This window comes from Spermophilus citellus (assembly GCF_964194105.1).
Source record: "Spermophilus citellus genome assembly, chromosome: 3".
NCBI lineage: Eukaryota > Metazoa > Chordata > Mammalia > Rodentia > Sciuridae > Spermophilus > Spermophilus citellus.
This window is the reverse complement of record NC_138184.1, coordinates 44,333,854-44,356,921: the sequence shown is the minus strand read 5'-3', so window position 1 is coordinate 44,356,921 and position 23,068 is coordinate 44,333,854. Positions and strand designations below refer to the sequence as shown.

The window sequence follows — 23,068 nt, the reverse complement described above, 5'->3', positions numbered from 1 at the left end:
AAAAAGACATTGACAGATATATTAAATTTAGAGCATTTACAAATGATAATACTTTAGAAATTTTTTATTTAAATTTGCTAGGTTTATTCATTTGAATCCAAAACCTAAATTTATTTCTTTGAAACTAAAATTTGAATCACTAAATAAAAATTTAATAGGAAACAGTGCAATTGAGGTTTCGACATTTGTTATGTTTTTCTGAGCAGTACCTTTGAATACTAATAGCTAGCTTGAAGTCTAGGCATTGCATTATTTTTTATAGTGTTTGGTTATAAGATTCTAGGAATTTGTCCATTTTGCCCAAGTTTCCAATTTATTGGTGTAATGTTCATCATATTTTCTTGCTTATTTTCAATCCATTGCATATGTAGTTATGTCCCTATTTTCATTACTGGTATTGTTTATTTGTATTTGTTTCTCAATTAGGTGTGCCAGAGGTATATCAGTTTCACAAGCTTTTTAAAGAACCCACTTGTGACTTTGTTGACAATCTGTATTGCTGTATTGTAGTCCATTTCAGTTTCATCAATTTCTGGTTTTGTCTTTATTATTTTCTTTGTCCTTATTATTTCATGTTTTTTTTTGTTGCTTGTTTCATTGCTTTTTCTATTTTTCTGAAGTTTTACAGTTGTATATTTAGCCCTTCAATATTTTGCCTTCCTTCAGGGTATTAATTTCACAGTTCATAGCTGCCTTACAAGAAATGTGTACTTTTATGACTGGAGTCTGGTTGAAGGGAATCTTTTTTCCTGAAAGTGCTTTCCTCAGAACAAGAAAATCTTGAGGGGAGCTGTAATCCCAGTGCCCGGAAGACTGAGGCAGGAGGACCATGAGTTCAAAGCCAGCCTCAGCAAAAACCAGGCACTAAGCAACTCAGTGAGACCCTTTCTCTAAAAAAAAGTGCAAAATAAGGCTAGGGATGTGACTCAGAGTCGAGTGCCTCTGAGTTCAATCCCTGGGTATCGTCCCCCCCCCAAAAAAAAAAAAAAAAAGAAAAAAGGAAAAGAAAGTTGCCTTAGGAAATAGTGCACATGAGAACTGTTATCAAAACAGTTCTGTGACTATGGACTTTGGAATAGTCTTTTCTGGAAGCTGTGGGGCCATAATTAGTAAAGCAGTTAAAATTCAAGCAAATTATAAAATAGTGAATGCCCATATTTGCACCATAGATATACATTTGTCTAGAACTTAGTCACCAGAATATACCCTTGTCAGCCCAATTCTCCACCCCCACCCCCGCCCCCTGCCACTGCCTCTGAGGACACGTGAAAATCAGGCAGAGATCCTATGTAGTTTTTAAATTAATTGAAATAATTTGTTCATAATCTTTTGTTAATAATGCCATTTATGGTTTAGTTACTTTATCATCTGTAGATGTCTTCCACAGGTAGCCTATGAATGTGATAACTTAAATCACTGAATTATTGATTCTAGATTTTGGAGAGGCCTGTTGGTTAGAAGACAGTGAGGCTATTCTTATTGATTGAGTGGCTTTATAATATCATTTAACTTTTTAATGCTGCATGTTTTATATAAAGTGCTAAGCTTGATATGTTTTTCTTATTTTGTAAATGATATGATAATGCATTAGCATTATATTAACTGCTAAGTTTATTCTTCATAAATGTGTTATTTTTTGCTTGCTATGATAAGATGCTAGATTAATTGAGAACCTAAATAACTGGAAAATCATCAAAAAGTTGAAAACTAGTGAGGAAGAGAAAGTGAATGAGAGAGAGCAAGAGAGCAAATGCTTTGAGCCCCAGGAGAGGCTGCTGCATCCTGGCTTGGCTGTGGAGGAGGTAGAGAGGGCTGGCCTCTAGGGAGGGCATGCCACAGGATGCAGGAAGGGAAAGGCTTGTGTGTTGTTTTTATTTATTTTAAAAACAGATTATCTTCTCATTTAATAGGAAGCCATCCATTTTCTCAAATATGTTTGTATTTGTGTGTGTGTGTGTGTGTAAAATAATCACTACTGAGAATACAATTAAATATTTTGCGTATTAATTCTTGAGCACCAACCACAATTTAAACATTTGTTTTGGTAATCCCACATTTATAATTTTTATTTGTCTTTGACCTTTGGAAGAACTTGTGTGTGGTGGCTGACATTACATTTTACCTTTAATTAAAGTTTGAATTAGGAATTTTATTCAGATGAACAGAATAGATCAAGGCCTTTTTAAAAAGGTGTTTAATATTTTCACTTAAAATAATCCTATTTATGGGGCTGGGGATGTGACTCAAGCGGTAGTGTGCTCGCCTGGCATGCACGGGGTGCTGGGTTCGATCCTCAGCACCACATAAAAAAAATAAAATAAGGAAGTTGTGTCCACCGAAAATTAAAAAAAAATATTAAAAAATTCTCTCTCTCTCTCTCTCTCTCTCTCTCTCTCTCTCTCTCTCAAAAAAAAAAAATTAATAATCCTATTTTTCCTTTGGTGCTAGGGATTAACCCAGGCCCTTATGTAAACTAGGCAAGTGCTCTACAAGCCTCAGTCCTTTAAAACATCTTCAGATGTTACATGCTTAATTTGTGGGCCTATCCCACATAGGAAGTTGTCCCAAAGGGCAAGGGGCAAGGACTTCTTCTTAACTGTGTATTTATAGCAACAAATACTTGCTCTATGCTAGGTAGAGGAAGAGACTGGCCAGACATTCTTAGTTACATCTTTTAAAATGGTTTATTCCAGATTAAATTTGACTTTGAAGAGAATCTTTTAAATAACCAGCGACAAGTAGATTGTTTGGTTTTAATTTATTCATCTGCTTTCTCCATCTAAGGTATCTGTCTCTATCTATATTTATAAATTTATCTCAAATATAGTGAGCAAGGGGTCAGGGGAATGATGATACATTAGTGACTTACTTGCTTAATTGTGCACCAGGCACTTGGAGAACTGTGAGTTGGTGAATCTCACACCCATTCTTGGCAAGCTAATAGAACATCTAGTAAAGGGTAAAATCACTGAACACTTGAGCTGGGAAGAATCTTTTGAGGAAAGCATCCGGATATTCCTATAGTGGATCCTATTTCACTAGGTTTTCAGCATTCCTCAAAGGCTGGGTCAGGATGAGGAAGAGAAAAACAGGAGATCTGCTGTGTTGCCTATGTCTTAGAAAATTGTGAAATAGAATTATGGCAGTCTTTGAGAAAGCAAAGTTTTAAATGTCCAGAATATTTCCTCTTCATTTTCATATACAAGTGCAAGATACTTTTTAAAGATAGGTTAAATCACTTTAGCATCTTTGCTGCTGCCCCATTTCTTTTAATAAGTTAAATATCAAGGAAGAATTTGATTATGAAGGGTCCAGGTAGAACTATTCTCTAAGTAAGGACACAGGAAGTATTAAGATAATTGTGTGGAGGAATTTCATCCAAAAAACTGGAAGTTGTGGGGAAAAGAATGTTGAAGATGCTTTGATTTTAATAGATTGGTTGAGTTAGGCATATTTTTAGCAGAACAACAACAAAAGACAGGAAAGAAGAAAAATGTTGCATGCAACTATTTAAAAAGAATGTGATACCACAAAAGCTATTTTTAATCTCTGTCAGGGTAGGAAGAAAATTTAAACTTTTTAATGGTTATGAACTTTTAAAACAAACTCCTATGAAGCAGAATCTTTACTGCTCGAGAAATTTGGCCCTACAGTTTTTTTTAATGTTAAAACTTATTCAGGAAGAATTTTAGTATTCAGATTTCAGCCCTGTGATTGAGAGTTTGTAATATAAATGTTCAGCAGAGCCTATTTTAAGCATGTGATGTCCCTCAAAGCTTTAAAACAATTCTGAAATTCTATAAAGCTCTAAAAATGGTAACTTTAAAGATCTGAAATCTCTTCATGCTTTTTAACTAGAAGGAACCTTCTTTGATAATGCATTATATCCTTTAACTCTCATGAAAGATTGCTTTCTTTATTAAAATAAATTATTTCCAAGATCTCATTATTATACTATCAGTTGCTTTCGAGGGGACCTATCCATATATTTGTTTATAGTTTTTAAAAAAGAGCTCAGGGGCTCAGCTTGTGGCTCAGTGGTAGAGTGCTTGCCAGGCATGTGTGAAACACTGGGTTTGATTCTCAGCACCACATATAAATAAATAAATGTCCATTAACAACTAAAAAAATTTTTAAAAAAGAGGACTCAGAAATGATGATAATAGGTGCCTATTAAACATATCCTGTTAGGTGTGCTTATGTCAATATACCAAACATAATTGGCATTGGGTAAGTAATGTATCTGTAAATGGGCACAAAATCCTTTGCTAGTCCATCATAATTAAAATGAAAATGCTGTGTTTTAAGAGAAAAAGTCATTTCCTCAAAGAGGAGTAATCAAAGTATAGGGTTCAATAAAGGACAGCTCTGTTCCACTTGCCCTACATCAAAGCTTCTGTTAATACTTTGGACAAAGCAAAAAGCTTCTGGAGGCAAAAATTAGTCTAGACATCCATCCCTGATTTTCCTACTAGTACTCATTATAAAAGTGAAAACTCATTAAAGAAAACAATATCTCTTCTATAATAAATATTGAAATTATAGCAAACTTATTTTTAAGGATGAATTTAAAAGATTATTAATTGTTAGAAAACATTTCAAATATCAAAATTAGCTCACCTCTCCCTATTCCTCCAACCAGTGATTAAAATGTGATTTATGTTGGACTTCCCCATAAGACAGGGCATAAAAGACTACAACATCCACAATAGGATTCTCAGCCTTTTGTATGCTACTAGAGAGATAAGGCAGAGACCTGTCTTGTCATATAAGGCCATTGAAGCCTCTTCCTTAGCAATCAGATAGTAATTTCCATAAATAGATGGGGAAATAAAAGCAAAAACACCATCTTTCCAGTTAGATTCTGTGTGTGTGTGTGTGTGTGTGTGTGTGTGTGTACATGATTTAACACTTAGCCAGGCAGTTGACAATCTGACTTAGTCTTCACTTCCTGTTGATGAAGAGCCTGAAAGTCAGCCAGAGATGAAAGTTTAAAGTTATTTCAGGTCTTTCCTGGGTATGTGCTCAGCTCTAGCATGTTAAATTGCTCTACAACCTATAGTCAACCTGTTTGTGTCAGTTCAGGGTTATTGGCCCCCAAAATGAGAACAATAGATTTCACCCTCAACTCTGTAAAGGTTGCTGCTGTTTCCAGAAGCAGGGTGAAAGGCAGTTTACCCGCATTGTTTAGTATAAGTCATTGATTGGGAGTAACTGTGATATGCCTGAAGCAAGTATTTTTTTGGGGGGGGGCGATATTAACATATGCCTCTAGGTCAGAACTTAAAATTTTACTCACTTTACTTCATTTATGTGTAAATCTATAGAATAAAAAGAGGAGTTTTTTGTTGTTATTTGGCTTGGTTTTTTATTGTTATTTGGCTTGGTTTTTTATTAGATTTGAAATGACTCAAGTCAATATGTCTAACCAAAATATCCTCTTAAAATTCCAGAATCCTATTGACAGACATACATATATATATATATATATATATATATATATATATATATATATATATATATAAATATAAAAGCCAACTCAAGTTATAAACATGTGCTTTATTGTTCATTTTCTTTAATGCAACTGTCCAACAAGATTTTTTTTATTGAGGTATTATTCACATACCATAAAATTTACCTTTTAAAGAACACAATTCATTATTTTTTATTATATTCACAGTTGTACAACCGTCAACACTAATTCCAGAACATTTTCATCTCTTTAAAAAGAAGCATCTTGCTCATTAGCAGTCACTTCAAACCCCTGACAACCACTAATATATTTTCTCTCTAAATTTGCATGTTCTGAACATTTCATATAAATGGAGTTTTACAATGTATGGCCTTCTTTCACTGACTTTGAACTGACTTCATTCACTCTTCTTACTGTTTTAAAGGTCTATCTATGTTGTACTTTAATCTTTTTGTGGCTGAATAATATTCCATTGTAGGGTATACCACAGTCTATTCATTCATCAGTTAATGAATATGCATGTTATTTTCATTCTTTTGGGTAATTCAAGCAAAGCTACTACAAACATTTGTGCCTAAGTTTTTGTTTGGATATGTGTTTTCATTCTACGCAATTCCTGAAAGTGTTGATGGGTTATGTGGTAGCTCTAAACAGCCAGACAGTTTTCTAAAGCAGTTTATTCTGCTTAGAAGGTGACTGTTTCTAGTTCACAAAGCAAAGGAGTGGGACTTATAAGTTCACACTTGTATAAATGATCTATTTTAAATGCTACAATTTTCAGGGAAAATGTCTGCATGAAAATAGTAAAAAAAAAAAAAAGTATTTTCTTTTGATCATTCTCCCCAGGGCTTCTTTGTATTACCTGCTGATTCTTCATGATAGCTGTCGATTCTGCTTAATCAGCTTTAATTTGTTCTTATACAAACAAAAGAGACCTGTCATTCATAATCAAATACTTTGTAAGTAGGCAGATTCAACAGCTGGCTCTGACACTTCCTAGCATTGTGACTTCAAGGAATAAATGCCTTTCTTGAAAAACCTTAGCTTATTCCTCTATAAAATGGGATTAATAATAATGCCTATTTCCAAGTGTTCTTGTAAGTATGGGAATGAGATCATGTAGGAAAAACACGCATCTGGCACTTCCAAGTGCTCAATGTTTTAACTATTATTATCATTATTATTACTTTTATGTCATTTTTTAAAATAGTTTACATTAGATCCAATGTGATGTTTCACATTTTATTTTTTTTTTCCTTGTAGAGAGAGAGAGAAAGAGAATTTTAACATTTTATTTTTAGTTTTCGGCGGACACAACATCTTTGCTTGTATGTGGTGCCGAAGATCGAACGCGGGCTGCACGCATGCCAGGAGAGCGTGCTTACTGCTTGAGCCACATCCTCAGCCCTTTTATGTCATTTTTTAACTGCAAGAATTTTCTTTGGAAAAATGAATAATGTTTTAAAGTACGGTGATACTACTTAGAAATGAAACTCATTTTAATATAGCAATTATTTTGCTTTAACATATCAATCATATTTTTAACTTAGCAAAGTCATTTACAATAAAAAACTTTTTTAAGGTGGAGAAATAATAGGGTAGCTATAAAATCAACTTGAAATTATTGTTTGGTAGTTATTCATTATATCCTTAATAAGTGTTAAATTAAATCATTTTTCCTTCTTCCCCAAGGCAAATGAAATTTTGAACAATTTTTTAAGTTAAAATGAAATGTTTAAAAAATCATTATTCCTCTTAGCACTTCTTATAAATTATTATTTAAGGAAGAACTGGGTGAACTCCTCACAGAATGTTTGCAAAACATTTGATTGCACAATATGGTGTCAACTGTCACATTTCCTTTTAATTTTGTTTGCTTTTTTTTTTTTATAGCTAGTGACCAAATAAAGTGAAAATTTTCCAGTTGTATTTTTCGCATGCTATAGTGCTACAAATATATATCAAATAAAATATTGACAACAAAATGCAAAATTTAAGCATATGAAATAAATAACTGAAGACAAAAATGAAAATAGCTCTGAATATTAGTAAACATTATGATCAAACATTTTTTATTAGAGTAAAAAGAGTGCATCCTTACTCTGTCTTTGTTCTAAATAGAATGTTCCATTGTCTACATCTGGATCATCTTGTTACAATTTTTATGACTTGGTGGTATCTGAAATTTTAAAGCTGTAAGGGATTCTGATAATAAAGCTTGGTCTGGCACAGGGTTTCTCAACCTAGGCACCCTTGATATTTTGAGTTGATCATTCTTTGTTGTGTGAGCTTTGTTAGAATATTGAGCAATATCTCTGGCCTCTCCTCATTAGACATCAGTAGCCTCTTCCCCACATACACCATGAGAACCACTGCTCAAATGTTTGTCAAAGTGTGCACCCCTTGGAACACCACTCACACTGAAAGGAGTCTGGGGTCCCCAAGGAAGAGAAGATTTTGTGTTCAAGTAAGTTTGGGAAACCCTTATCTAAACAACATGTTGTCAGAACTTGTAATGTACTACCTGTTATGAATTGCCAAGGGGAGAATATGCCGCACATCCCAACTTATTTGACCACAGTTCCTCTTTTAAAGGGCAGCTTGCAGGGTGGATACCTTTCCATTCCCCTTTTTCAGCTCCATCATTTTCCAAATGGGGAAATGGAGATCTAAGGATGTTATGTGATCAGCCAGAGGCTGCACTACCTAATTTTATAATTGCCAAGGAAGCACCTACCTCATATCACTAGCTCCTGCATTAAGCACTGAGAAGACAATGACAGTTGACAGGATAGGCAAAGACCTGGTAACAGTGTGGTTAGTGCTAGGAGGGAGGCACTCCTGGATGCTGAGAGAGCACTCAGGAAGAACGCTTAGCTTGAATTAGGTTAAGGAGCTGAATCTGTGTTGGACATGTTGAAGTGGAGGCACCTGTTGGAGGTAATCAAGTGTGGGTGACAGACTGGCATAAGGGGCCAATTTTGTGTTATATTGCATAATAATTGAGGAAGGGACTGGATGAGAGCATCGCAGGGATGAGAAGCCAAGGATGCAGCTGTAGGAATATCAGTATTTATGGATACACTGAGGAAGAGCAGACCTAGAAGGAGATAGAGCCAGGTGAAGGGTTCAGTGTGATGCTGCAGAAAGGAAGCTGCAAGCTGTAGTGGTTGAGGGCTTGGGCTTCAGAGCTGCAGGTGTGTTCAGACCCTGCATGCCTAGCTCACAGGCTGTGTGGCATTGGCCACAAGTTACCTTATTTCTCAAAGGCCAGATTTATGAAAGGGGAGAATTTATAAAATTGGAGGATCTACTTCTTCAACTTGTGAAGCCTAGCTAAAGTATGAAAGTATGGAGTCCTGTGCTTGGCATAGAAAGAGTGCTTGATAAATATTGGGTGATGTTATTATTACCGAATAAAACAAGGACTCAGAAACACTTAGTGGAAGGTGTGGATAACCTTGGCAGAAACTACTTTCAGTGGAAGGATGGTTCAAGGAGTGAGTATGAGGTGCAGCAGTAGAGACTGTGAGTTTAGAAATTTTCTCAGTTGTGAATGGGATGGGGAGGACTGTTGCTGGAGAGAGTTGGAGTTTGAGTACAGGTTTAAAGGGAAACAGCAGGAGAGACTTAGGCAAGAGTGCCGAGGGTCAGAAGCCAAGAGAGATGGAAATGGTGAGGCATAAGCTCATAAGAGCAAAGAGACAGAGATGCCTAGGAAAACAAGGCACTTGGAGAGGCAGGCAGGCGGCGATCAGAGTCGGGTACTAGGGAAGAAACTCCTTTGAACTAAGAACTTGCCTTAGAGCGTGTACAGACTGCTGGAATTGAGATTTGTAGGTTCCTCAAAGTCAGGGTTTAGTGAACCATTCTGACATTCTATAATGAGTTTTCAAATCCTTGAAAGACAAGGAAAGAGAAGAGTCTCCTGAGAAGACAGGCAAGAATCAGAGCATCTTCATAAACTTATGAAATACCTCGTGAGTCACTTTGGAATTCAGACTCACTCTACAGTCATTCTTAACATTAAAAAAAAGCCCTCAAACCTAACTGTATTGAACTACAGCCATTGTCTCTTATTTTGATTTCTGTGTACATAGATGTATATGCCAGCATTTCCTCCTTCTCTGCTAACCATCGATAGATTGTTTTTCTGACCAGTGATAACATACCCTTCCTCTTTCCCAATCTCCTTTACTGACCAGGAGGAATTTCCACCATCCTAAAATACTGGAGGTCTGGGGAAGCAGAGTCCTTCTGAAACTTGAAGAATGCTCTCTCTTCCCCGATATAGGCACTGTCTAAACTAGGAAGGCTGTCTGCATGAATTTAAAAAAGAGCATGGGCAGACCGCTGATGTGTTGATACTGTGTGCGGCTGACAAGTAACCTGAGCTCCTTGGGCATAATGGACTTTTCCTTCGATTAAGTACGGCATGTCACCTCCTCAGGCTCTCAGGGACTCTGCAGAAGGCAGAACCTCTCGAGACACACACACACACACACACACACACACACACACAATATACTGTGGGAAGTGACTTGCCCAGGGATGCAGAAGAGTCATGTGACACTTAATTTAGAATGTCATTTGTCCGGCCAAAATTTGCCTTGGTGTGTCTTCAGTCTTGGGACCTCGAAGAGAACTCTTCTACAGTAAATGTTCCTTGTTTATTTCCTTTTCTTTTAGTCCAAAAAAATATTTAATGTGGGTGAGAATATGCTTTTGATTATTTCTCCATTAACTTGAGGAACTTGGGTTCTTATTTTTGTTCCCCTCATCTTGAAGACAGGCAAGATTTCATGAGTAGATGGAAGAACACCCATATTTGAGGGGATGCTCCAACAACATAAATACTTGTGGCTGAGAGAAAACAATGGCCCTCCCTCAACTACTGCGGAAGATCTAATATTGGGAACAGCTGTGTTTGAGAGTCTCCTAATTGTTATTTATTCTATCTGTAGATCTACAGTCCCACAAATGTATGAATAGGACCTTTGCTGATCATATCTCTGTGTTTTGATCAGAACTTTGCTACAAATAAAAGAGCTGTAGTGCAGTATTTTCTTAAACTCCTGGGGGCTTTACCACAATTCACTAATTTTTTTTTTCCTTTGATACAGCCTTCTTCAGCTTCTGTTCCTTTCTAAGAAATTGAACCAAGAGTAGTAAACAAGAGATATTTCGGTGAACTTCCTTGGGGACTACTCAAATCTGTGGACCCTGTCATCTCTCCTGTACCCAAGTCACTTATTTTCTTGGGCCTTATGGAAGGAACTCTTCTACAGGTGCCTGAGATTCAGTGTGTTCCAAATGCCATTCATGATTTTCTCCTGAATTCTTTTTCTTCTTTATGGCCTCCCAAGAAACCTGGGAACCATCTTTATCTCCTTGTTAGCTTACCTCCATTGGCCATGGGGTTACTTCATTTTCTGAGATGGCCGTTTAGGGTGGTCAGTCTCTACTGGTTCCTCTGTAAATGCAGCCATCCCCAGCCCAAGAAGATGAATTAACCACTTCCTCTAGATTGTCATTTACTTTTTTACTCTACAAGTCATGAAATTGTTTGGTAATTTTTTTTCAGGTCTGGTTCTTCTGCTAGATGATGAGATCTTGAAAGTAAGAACCCAGTTGGTACTTAGATCCATGTCTGGCACATATGTAATCAAAAGTATTGGCTAAATTTAAATGACTTGAAATTGGAAAAAGATATGTGGAATAGAAAAAGAGCCGTTAAGTAACCAGTATTATCTTTTGTTTGATCTCTTTTTAGCATTTTTTTTATCAGTACCCTCTTGTTTTTGATTATACAAGGAGATGTTTTCCTCTTCATTCTAACACCAGCCACCTAGCTTCCCTCCCCACAAGACAGGGTCAATGCATAAGCCAGGACATATATGCATGGGCCTGTTTTTTTTTTGGAGGGGAGGGGTAGGTATTAGGGATCGAACCTAGGGATGCTTAACCACTGAGCCACATCCCCAGCTCTTTTTAAAAATATTTTATTTAGAGTCTGGGTCTCACTGAGTTGCTAAGTGCCTTGCTAAGTTGCTGATACTGGCTTTGAACTGGAAGCGATCCTCCTGCCTCAGCCTCCTGAGCCATTGGGATTACAGGTGTCTGCCACCACACCCAACTTGTGCCTGCTTTTTATACCCATGACAGCATATCATAATAATTGTCCAGCACTTCACTTTCTTTTTTTTTAACCTTACATTACTTCCTGATGCTTTCTAAGACAGCATATAACTGAGTTTCTTATTCTTAGGGCAGCACAGTACTCCATTGTATGTTTGTATGATTTATTTAACTAGTTTCCTCTTGAGGAAGATTTAGATTGCTTTCTATCTTTGATTATTACTAAAAGTGCTAGACTAAAGGAACTATTTTTATAATTCCCTTCTTAATTTGTGAAAGTAGACCTATAATGTGCTCTGTTGATAGGATATATAATTTGCCCAAAATAAAAGAACAAAGAGAACCATGTAGGATCTCTGCTTCTAAAACAAAGAAAAATCACATCCATAAGACTTAAAGGAGGGGATGAGGTTGTGGCTCAGTGGTAGAGCGCTTGCCTAGTATGTGTGAGGTCCTGGGTTGGATCCCCTGTAACACATAAAAATGAACAAATAAAATAAAGATACTGTGTCCATCTACAGCTAAAAAAAATTAAGAAAAAAAGACTTAAAGGAGAACCAACAAAGATCAAAGAATCATTAAAACTGTCTATAAAATGGATAACTTCAATACATCAGGCAACTGCCCCCCCAAATGTTCTGTGGTACAGGATAGTTGGACATGTCATGTGTAAAGGAAATGTGATTGGTGGTGCAGACACAGGAGGACTCTGTGTAAGAACAAGGGAAGGAGCTGGCTATTGGGCTTACTAAGAATTTTATGTCCTCTGAGAAGACCACCAGTGAGAAAGCTGACCTGAGATGCCTATAAACTAATGACTCACAGCTAAACGCCTCATTCTAATGTAGTGTGGGTCAGTGCTGTGAGTTTTGGATAAGTGCAATGTGCAGTGGACAATAGGTACCTAGCAGCTACATCTCCCTAGAAAGGCTGACCTCAGGGAGAGCCTACTAAGCTGAGCACCAAAGAATGTGTTTTGAGGAGGGTAGGTAGGAAAGGGTGGAATAGTGTAAGAAGCCATGTTCTAGGATAGGGAATAGCAGTGCATCAGAGACCAGTGCAGCCTATTTGAGGATCTTCAAGTGTGTCTGTGTGGGGTGGGGAGATGAGGCTTGCAAAGTTATTAAGGGTCAGGATAGCCATACCTCTCCCCAAGCATTAAGAAGTTTAAATTTAAAGCTGTGGGAGGCTGTTAGAGGTTTTTTACCAGGGATATGGAGTTATCTGACTTCTGTTTCTAAAATTTCACCCTGCCAGGTGGAAAGTGAACTATAAAGGGATATGACATTATTTAGGAAACTGTTTCAGTAATCCAGGTGAGAAGTGATTGTGACCTGCACTGATAATGATAATGAGGGTGGAGAAGTAGGAGTTGAAGAGCCCTTGAGGCTGCAGACTCATCAGGGTGTAGTGGTTGTGAGATTAGAGTGTAGAGGCAAAGAGACAGCCCTCTCATTGCTCAGCTTTAACAAAACCATATAAGCAGTGGATTATTCATGCATCTTTATGAACCTCTACATTATTTATTTTGGATAAATGCTAGAATGAAATTGCTGAGTCAAAGGAAATATATTTTTGAAATTTTTTAATAATGTAATCAGAATGCCTCCAGAAAGGCTAATGTATCACTTTTACATGTCTACTAGCAGTTAGGACTTTGCTTCAAGCTTACTATTATTGCTATGAATTGACACTAATTTGATACGCAGAAAATACATCTTTTTTGATGTTTTAATTTGCATTTCTGTATATTCTGGTTTGGTTGAAGTTCTTCATGTTTATTGACTATATTTCTATGAATTGTATATTTCTAGGATTTTTTGTTGCTTATTTTTCTTTTGAGATGTTTTGTTTTCTTGATTTCTAATTGTTTAGTCCTTTGTTTTTTCTATTTGTTGGAGCATTTCTCTAGCTTGTTATTTTGTTTACTTTTTTTTTTAAACTTAGGAATACTATAACACTGAATTGTATCCCCAGCCCTTTTTATTTTTACACTTTTTTATTTTGAGACAGTCTCCGTAAGTTGCTGAGGCTGGCCTTGAACTTGCAATCCTTCTGCCTCACCTTCTGGAGTAAGTGGGATTACAGGTGTGTGTCACAACATCTGACTTGTGCTTACTTTTGCTTATGTTATTTTATTGATCAGAGAGTTTTTTTTAATGTATTAAATTTTTTTCTCAGGATTTTTGCCTTTAGAGTCAAGAAAGTTCTTTCTCAACCCCAAGTTGTATAAATTTTGGGATTTATATAAGTATTCACATTTATTTCCATTTTTAACCTTTAAATCTTTAATTTTTTTAGACTTTTTTAAAATACAAAGTATGTTTTATGAAATGTACCTTTTTTTCGTTTTCAATAGTTTTAAAAAAGGTAAAAAGTATATATTTTTTGTGAACCCCAAATCAGGACAACAGTATAATGAGTTTTATGCAATTTGTGTGAAGGAGACAGTCTTTGAAATTAAATGTAAAAATATTAGGATTTTGGAGGCATTAATAGTTAAGCATAGTCAAAAGAATAGAATGTTTGAAATCTGGAGTTTATGAGAAAATCCAGGTCATAAAACATTGCCAATGGTTTGTGTGGTTGCAACTTAAAGTTCAAGATTATCCTTCTGCTTTGAAATATAATTAACATTGAAATAACTTTTCAGGTCCATGGTAGCTATAATCTTGGTCCTTTTGGAAGATTCTTTTCTACACAGAACATACAAGATGACCATTGGTGGTACCAATCAGAACAAGACCAAAGATGGTAGAGTCTTGACCCAAAGCCTCACAATGACTTAAGGAATCTTAGGAAATAAAATGCCACACTCACTGACATTTATCATTTGACAGCAAGATAAACATTTTCTAAACATTTAGAAAAATTTTAGGTACGTAGTGGAAGTTTATTTATTTATTTTTTAAATCATAGAGCTTGATTGGGTTTTCCTGAGAGAAAGCATTGCCCTGTTTTGCCTGTTTATGAGACATTTTAGAGATTGAAGCCTAATGATAGGACTGTTTTTATGAGCTTGGCTCAGAGGGGCTGTGTTGTCCACATTTAGCATGTACCATTGGCTCTGAGTGAGACCTTGGTTCCTAGTAAACGCTGTTTGCAAGAGTGAGGTGGGGTTGGGTGGCTTTCAGGCCACCCAGAATGCCATGTGTATCTGTTTGATAAACTCTGTGGTTCGTCTGTTCTGTGTTTTTGCTAGCTAGTTAAAAAAATAGGTGGAAAGAAAGAAAAGCAAACAAGCAATCATGATGTGTTAAATGTTTTTCTTTTTACTTGAATGTTTGGAAAGTTGAAGTGTAATTTCACTCCTGAAAGAACAAAAAGTTGTATTTTCAGGGGGGCATAGGTTTATTTTGTAAGGCTGTGGGCTAACCATGAAAGTGAATATATGACTTTGTAAATACATTTTTCTCACTGGGCTATTTTTTTCAAAAAGCAAGGCTGTAATTGCCTACTCTTGGCATACAGAGATCAGGAAAATATGGATGTTGGTAGTCATTTTTTTTTTTCTTAAATGGCATGGGTTTTCTGATGTTGTCCAGGTGTGAGTATTAACCCTTAAATCTTATCTTTATGGCCCAGGAGTTTTTAGCCTCAGCATCATTGACATTTTGGGCTGAATATTTCTTAGTGGTGTGGGTCTGACCTTTGTTATTATAGGATGTTTTGTGACATTACATTACCGGTCTCTACCCACCAGATGCAGTGAATCTTCACCCCAGCCCAGGCAATTAAAAAATGCCCCCAGATATTGCCAGATGTCCCCTTGAGGGCAACCACTGATATGATCAATGCAGAGGAGGTAAGATTGGTCAGCTCAGAAGTTATGTTTGACTTTTAAATATATGGTCTACTCTCAAGTCAGATAGTAGTCTTCAAGGTAAGAATAGGCTGCTAGAAGGAACACTTTAACTAAACTTCAATTAAATTTCATAGCACTCAAAGTCACTAACCAAATTTGTTATATTGAAAATAAAACCAGTGAACTGAGACCTAAGGACATGCTGAGAGTCTGGGAGGTGATTTTCTAGAAATAGTGTTCTCAATTCATACCAGGTGAAGGGCAGGAATCACATGGTACTTCTGTGGTGAATCGGTTATGGTCATTACATTTAGCTGTTTGCCCTGCTAATGGCATTAACCAAAGGACAGGAAGCTTCCTTCCTAAGATGTTCATCTGCCCTTCTCAACTGTGCTGGCCTCACAAGATTTGCTGGCTGTGGCTTTCTATGGACAGTTGACCGATTCAGACGGAACACCCACCTGCCGTGGAAAATCTGGAAAATAAACCAAAGCCTGTAACTAAACCCTTGCTTGACTGCATGTTTTAATGACTACAAGTTATACACTTGACTAGAAATTAGTGGTGTGTGTTTTTCTTGCATATGGTTCACTGTTGCTCTTTTTAAAAGATGCCTCCTTTCATTAACACTGACAGTACAGATCAAACAGAAACTGAAACAGCCATGTCCCAGACAGTCTCTAGCAGTGGATGTTGTACTTGCATTAATTTTGGATAACAGGTTATGGTTTTAAATTGAATTTTTAAATAATATAATAGAAATTGCTTATGAGAAGTTGGTTTGAAAGGTAGTAATTGAGGTGTAATTTGATGTTCCATATTCAAATGTACTTGTCCTACATAATTTTTAGTACTACTTTCAAGCACAAAACTGCCAATATAATACAACATAATGCAATGTTAATTCATTGTTAAATGTACTTTTACTAATTAACTGGAGTGAAATATAAATCTTCTGCCAAAAACATTGCCTTGCTTATACAGGACAAGCAGTTAATCATGTTTGGATCTGTTTTTTTAAAAGTTTTGATGATTTTACAAAGCTTTTGGATAATTAGATTAAGATGAACTGTTTCTGTGCTTTAATTCATTTTTTAAAGGACTATAAAATAATAATTAGAACTTAGATTTATAGTCAACTTCCAGTGATCATTTTAATAATCACTGTGTACAGAGGGAAGAGAAGGTATTATAGAAACAGAAAAAGCATTTGGAAAGAAATACAAGAAGCCTCAGCTCTCCTTACCCTCTGTCCAACTTGTAGCAGAAGTGGACCAGCCTGTGGGAGGGGAAGCCAAAGCCACAGCTTGAGAAAGCAATCCACTTGTGATGATCGTTTATTAAGAAATTTTTTTTTCTAACAGATTTTGATTGAAGTTTGTTTGAATACATTTCCCAATGAAAGCGGGAATTAGTAACCCATTTTTTGGTTGTACATATAGTGCAAAGTAGCATTTAGAAGCATTGTCTCAGCATACTGGGATTTGTCATAGCTGGATTCCTTCTTGGAAATGCCTGGAGCAATGAAACGTCTTTTGGGCTTCTTCTCCCTGACCCCTTTCTCCTTTTGTGGTGTCCCACCCAGGCACATTTGAGTTCTTTAAATCAAGGATTCCCATTCAGTTTACAGCTTTCATATTTGTTCTATTCTGTTTATTGTGTCCATTTTGTTCTGGAAACAAACACTGTCATTCCAAAAATTAGAGCAAAATAATTCAGAAACATGAGGAAAAAATATACAAGTGTTTATGGGAGGATATTAGTTCCATTTCTAATTTTTGAAATTTACCCACTAACTGTATGGTTTCCCTGAATCATCTTATCTTGTCTTTGCCTAAATATATACATTTCTAGGAATATTGTGAATCCCTGATTTATGTTGTAGCTTCCTAAAATCAACTGAGGCCCACAGATACCTGTGGGTATGCTGGGAGTATAATTCCACTGTAGGTAGCTGAGGGTGAATGGGTGATCTCTCACACTTGCTTGTCGTATTTTTTGCTAAGGCAAGAGTCTAACAGTTGTTGGGATTTGAATGGATCCAAACCAGTAGTGTTTAGTCTTCTAGAGCTTCTATGTCTGTGCTGATTTAGAAACATATATAAATCTTTAGCCTGTGGAATTTTTTCCTTAAATGCTTATTTTAGAAAAGTCTGTTGGTTGAATTTATTGGTACATGAAACTAATGAGGCCAGTGTTGTGAGTTTGAGTCCTGCTTCTAACACTTGGCCAGATTTCATGATTACATTGTTCTGCTTCAAAAGAGGTGGTCTTCATGGTGGGCAGATCCAAAGAGAACATTTTTATTCCTCAGTTACTTGTGGAGGTCTCTTCTGCTGGGCAGACATTGGTAAACAAGACAGACCACAAATACATAAATAAATGAGGAAACTATCAAATGCTGCATGCAGAGTATTAAAACTAGGCAAAACAATCAAAAAGTAAATTTTTTTCTGGAATAAAATCAATAAATATGGAATAGACCTCAGCACAACAAAAATGATAATAGAGTTGTAGAGCCTCTGAACGCCCAAAAGTCCAAGTCTCATTCTTTTCACATGACTCAGAATATTGGAGACAGCTTTCATTGGAGTGATACTTTTTGTTATTTTCACTCCATTTGTTTTCCTGCAAATTAACACATTCAGAAAACTTCAACAAAATGTTTGCTTCCAGGACAGTATGGAAGGAGAAGAAACAGAGAAACTATTCCCATTCTGGGAGGCTTGGGGAAGCAGAGGGAATAAACTAGAAGTAGGTTTTGAGTGGTACCTGATGTCTTCAAATCTACAAGAAAAAGATTATCCTATAAACAAACAAATGAAAAGCCACATTTGCATTCAAAATCCTAAATAAATATGGTTTGGAGGAGACCACAGAAGATAAGAAAAGGATTTGTTAAGTGACAGGAAGACAGGGAATGACTGGATTACTATCTTTTGCAAAATACCTAGGCAGCACCTTCCTTCCTTCCCCTGAACCGCAGTGGCTGATATGTCCATTCAGTAGACCAGAAGCTCCATCTGAGATCTGGCCCTTGCCCATCTGCATTGTCCCTTTTAACTCAGCTTCTGAAAGTATTTGCTGCTCACATCTGAAAGCAGTCCTCTCTCTCTGTTTAGTTTCCTTCTTGTCATTTTTACTGAAGGAAAGGTCAATTCTTCCCCCACCCTCCTTCTTACCATCACTCTTCCTGTGTCCCCACAACGAAGTCATATTATGCTTGCTTTTGCAAAGGCCAAAACTAAGTTCCGTGTTGTAAAATTGGGTTCATTTAAAATTGGCCTTGGCATGAGATTGATGAGACTTGAATCTTGGTTCTGCTACAAAACTAATTTGAGTTACATCAGGTAAGTTATTCTGTAAGCCTCACATTATAAAATAGGATGAAATCACTTCATTTGTTATAAAGATCAAATGTGATAAAATATGTAACATACATAATGTAATATATAATGCACTTAGCATGGCACCAGCTTACAAGAAATGCTTCAGGAGGGATGGCTGCTGCTCTTCCTTCAACGATGTTCTTGTGGTCCCTGCCTCCAGGCCTGCTTTTGATTTTGAAGGCTTGCGGGCCTGGCCATGCTGAAGACCCTTGGCTTTCACATCTATACTCTGTAAGTTTGCTTCTCACCCTGTCAGTGGCTTTCTATCTCTTTCCAACATCCTTGTCCTTTCTTGCTCCTGAGAGGAGGGAGCTCCCATGGGTTCAGTCTTTTGCCTCATGTTTTTCTCACCGCTTTTCCATCCGTATTCACAGTTTTAACTACCTTCTGTGTGCTTGGGACTCTCAAATTTATCTCTCTTGCCTGCTGACATACCACTGGGATCCCCCTGTCCCCTTTACTTATGACATGTTAAAAATATCATCACCTCTCAATTCTACTGTTGCATTAGCCTCTTACCTAATCTTTTTTCCTTCCTTTTTTTTGCCTTCCTTCATTTTAGCTACCACATATCTAGAGTGGTTTCGGGAAAAGGTAGATCAGGTGATTCTCTGTGATAAATTCTTTAGCCAAGTGCCAGGCTCCTCCCCCAGACCCTGCCCCTATAGTGCCGGCCACAGCACCTCTTTGTGACACTCAGGACCCCTCTTCTGGATCATCTCTACTCATGACTCTGTTTTTCAGCGCCCCTGCATCACAGGTCAGCTCTGGAAGTATCCCATCCCAGTGGATCTGCTGAGCACACTGCATGCTTTTGCTGGGCCTGGAACATCTTTTCTTCTTTCTTCACTTGGCTCACTTTTATTCCTCTCAGCCCAGACTTCATCTCCAAAAGGCACTCTCTGAATCTGGGCAGCTTCAGGGTCCCTCTGTTCTCCCATGGCACCATGTCTATTTTTCAGTCTGTAATTGTGATCCATTTTTGAGTATTTTTAAAATTTATTTTTTAGTTGTAGTTAGACATAATACCTTTATTTTATTTATTTATTTTTATGTGGTACTGAGGATCGAACCCAGGGCCTCGCATGTACTGGGTGAGTGCTCTACTGCTGAGGCACAACCCCAGCTTGTGATCCATGTTTAAAAAAAAAAAATCCAACGAAACTGAACTGAACAGACTAGAAGAAAAAATGCTATTTTGCATGTGTGTGTGTGTGTGTATAAATGTATTTGGGTTCCTGAATAAACTCTACACTTTATTCAGGGTCACAAAGTTTGGAAAATTCAGGTTTGCCCTTCTCTGTTTATGTTTACTTATAGATTATAAGCTCCTTAAAAGCAAGGACTGTCTATATATTTTTTAGCCTTTGTGTTTAGCCAAGTGTGTAGTTAGTGAAAAACTTGTTAAATAGAATGTGCTTTATCTGGAAGAGCAAAGGTGAGAAGAAATTGAGGAGTTTGTGAATTCCTAGGATGACACAGGTAAGTGTGTTGGAAGTTGCTCCTCTGAGTCTCCTTGAGTTACTAATTCCCCTCCCCTGGTCTGAAGTCTCCTTGTCTGGGGTGCAACTGAGTCTGTATAGGAAATCTCAAGCAAGAACCTGCTCAGGAGGTTCCGTTACCCTCTTTTGTTCAAACATATGTGAGCTGGTAACTATTTGTGGAGAAAACCAACCCTCTTATTTCTTTGGAGACTGAGTTCCTGCCACACCAGACTGTGTCAATGGCTTTTCTGCAGCCAGTATAGCAGAGGAAGGAAAGGGCAGCAGGGGGAAGGTGCCAGACCATCTTTCCCTTACATTTTCCTGCTGGCAGATCAGAAAACAACCCTGAAGAAAGGAGTATATCCTTCCCTGCAGGGTCACTGATGTCATTTTCAGAACTGAAGCACAAATGAAGTTGGAGGTCAGGATGATCCTTCATGGTAGCCCCCTGTTTCCTGTTGTCTTCCTTGTTGTCTTGGCAAAGAGCCAGGTGCAACTTTATTACCTTTGCTACTTTTCTATTCTGAGTCATTCCATTCTCATTTACAAGTATAATATTTGTTCTCAGTGTTTGTATTGCTTGCACTTGTATTTCTGCCATCTTTTTCTCTGTGCTTTTCTTCTTCCTTGCTTCATCCCATTCTTTCCTCCATTTCCCCAAAAGCAAAAAATAAAAGAAACAATTGTAAATGAAACTTGTAAGGAGAAAGATAAGTTATTAACCATTTTTGACTTCATTTGGGCACCTGCACTTAATAAAGGGAAAAAGAGTTTGTTTTAGTGTTATAGAACACACATTAGAAAATGATAGTGGTCCTAACAGGGCCACGCCTTACTTATCTTCATCCTTGTAGGATGTAGCATAGAAAACAAGCTTAATAATGGTTTGCTGTCCAGCCAGATTGAATTAATAAGGATTAAATATGATGCTGCAACTGTTTTTTTGATGGCTTGCCCTTGAGCATTTTCTCTGCTCTTTCATGTCCTTAGCTGCCTCCTTCTTTCAAACATTATTGTGCTTTACTTATAATCCTGACACGTTGACACAAATGACAATCTTGACAGATGTGATTTTTTATACCTTTATTTTATTTTATTTGTTTATTTTTCATGTGGTGCTGAGGATGGAACCCAGTGCCTCACACATGCTAGGCAAGCTCACTACCAATGAGCCACAACCCCAGCCCAACAGATGTGATTTTAAAAATACTAACTGAATAATAATATTCTTGCACTTCCTGAGGTCAGACACTTTATTTGTGAAAAGTTGCTTCTCTGAGTCTCCATGTATTGTTAACTGTGAGAACAGTTATCTTTTGAACCAGCCCTAAACCCTTTCTCTGACATTGGCTTTGTGAGAGTTGCTTGGGGTATAACCACAGCCACCTGCAAGAACTCCAAGAAAGCTGGAATGCCAGCCAATTCTGAGAGCCCTACCCGTGAGAGGAGTTTGAACAGCAAGTTATAAAGGAAATAGCTTTAAAACACCACTTACTTCGTTGGATAACATTGTTTTTCAGGCTTTACAAACAATGCATATTTACTATAAAAAAATCAGACAACACAGAAAAGTATTAAGAAGTGAAAGTTATACTGTCTGTCCTTTTTAGTGTATATTCATCTAGACTTTTGCTTTTACACATAATATGTATAACATTTTAAAAGATTATTCTAAAATTATTATTATTATTATTCTAAAAAAGCAGTCTAATACAGATATCTGTGCATATAATCAGTGTTAATTCTATGTCATTGCTTTCTGTGGCAGGAACAACAGGTTGAGGGAGTATGATGGCCTTGTTTGCAAGTTCTAGGCTATAGCACTGGGTGGAGTGGGCTTCCATAGAAGGCCTCCGCACTGTGCCCAGGCCTGGTTACCAAAGGGTGACAGGCCAGTGCATTTTGGCTTGCAGTGCATCAGGCCCACCAGGCCTACATGGCAGGTTCCACGCAGCTGCGGGACGCGTTTGCCGTCTTCTCTCCAACCCACTGGGCTACCATTCTGCTGCTCCACCACTCTGCTGCTGCTTCTCAGCTGGGGCCAATAGGCTGCTGCATGGCTTAGCAGCCAGGGAGCCATGTCACTTTTATCACCTTACATGCCGTGTATTTCATTTGTATTTTTTAAGTTTGTATTGTTAATTTCCATGAAAGTTGAAGTTTTTGTCTGATTTATTCATCATATCCACAACACCTGGAACATTGCTTGGCACATATCAGGCACTCCATAAATATTTCTGAATGAGCTAATGTTCTTTTGGCTCCCTTCCATTCTCACACTCTCCCTTTGTGCTCCTATAGCACCACATTTCTTGTGGTTCTTAATGCATTCTGAATTTACTACAGTTTGTGTGTTGACTCTCCCCCCATAGGCTATAAATTCCTCAAACCAAAAAATTTCTCATCTCCCTTCTCTCCAAAGGTATCCTGTCTATAGAAGGTGCTCATAAATGAATATGTTATAGCTATTAACATTAGCAACATTCCTATATCCATCCTGTTCCTCTTTCTTTTTCTGTCCACAGCAAATCTGTAGACCTTGAGCTTATAGTTACATTTTATGAATGGAGTGGAAGCCTTTCTGACCTAGTACCACTCGTCTCTTCTCTCCACCCCCTGCAGGTTCACTGATGGTCTACGCACTCTCTCCTGTGACCTTCTTCCCTTGCTCTTAGAGCTCCTCACTAGTTATCTCATAAGAGTTTCATTCCTTTTCTTTCTTCTACCCTCACATCAGTCCCTTTGATGTCCCACAGATAGTTGTTACTAACAAGGGAGG

At 37.3% G+C, this 23,068-nt stretch overlaps 1 protein-coding gene across 3 annotated transcripts in view; it reads left to right on the top strand.

Moving 5' to 3' along the window:
- Positions 1-23,068, top strand: part of PLCL2 (phospholipase C like 2) — a 178,095-nt gene that overhangs the window by 33,017 nt on the left and 122,010 nt on the right. Inside the window, exon 1 of one of the 3 annotated variants that reach the window (XM_081287553.1) lies at positions 15,806-15,912. The exons of the other annotated variants lie outside the window; for them this stretch is intronic. The gene's annotated coding sequence lies outside the window, so the exon portion shown is untranslated. Of the gene's footprint in view, positions 1-15,805; positions 15,913-23,068 lie in introns of those variants that run through there. 3 annotated transcript variants of the gene reach the window in all.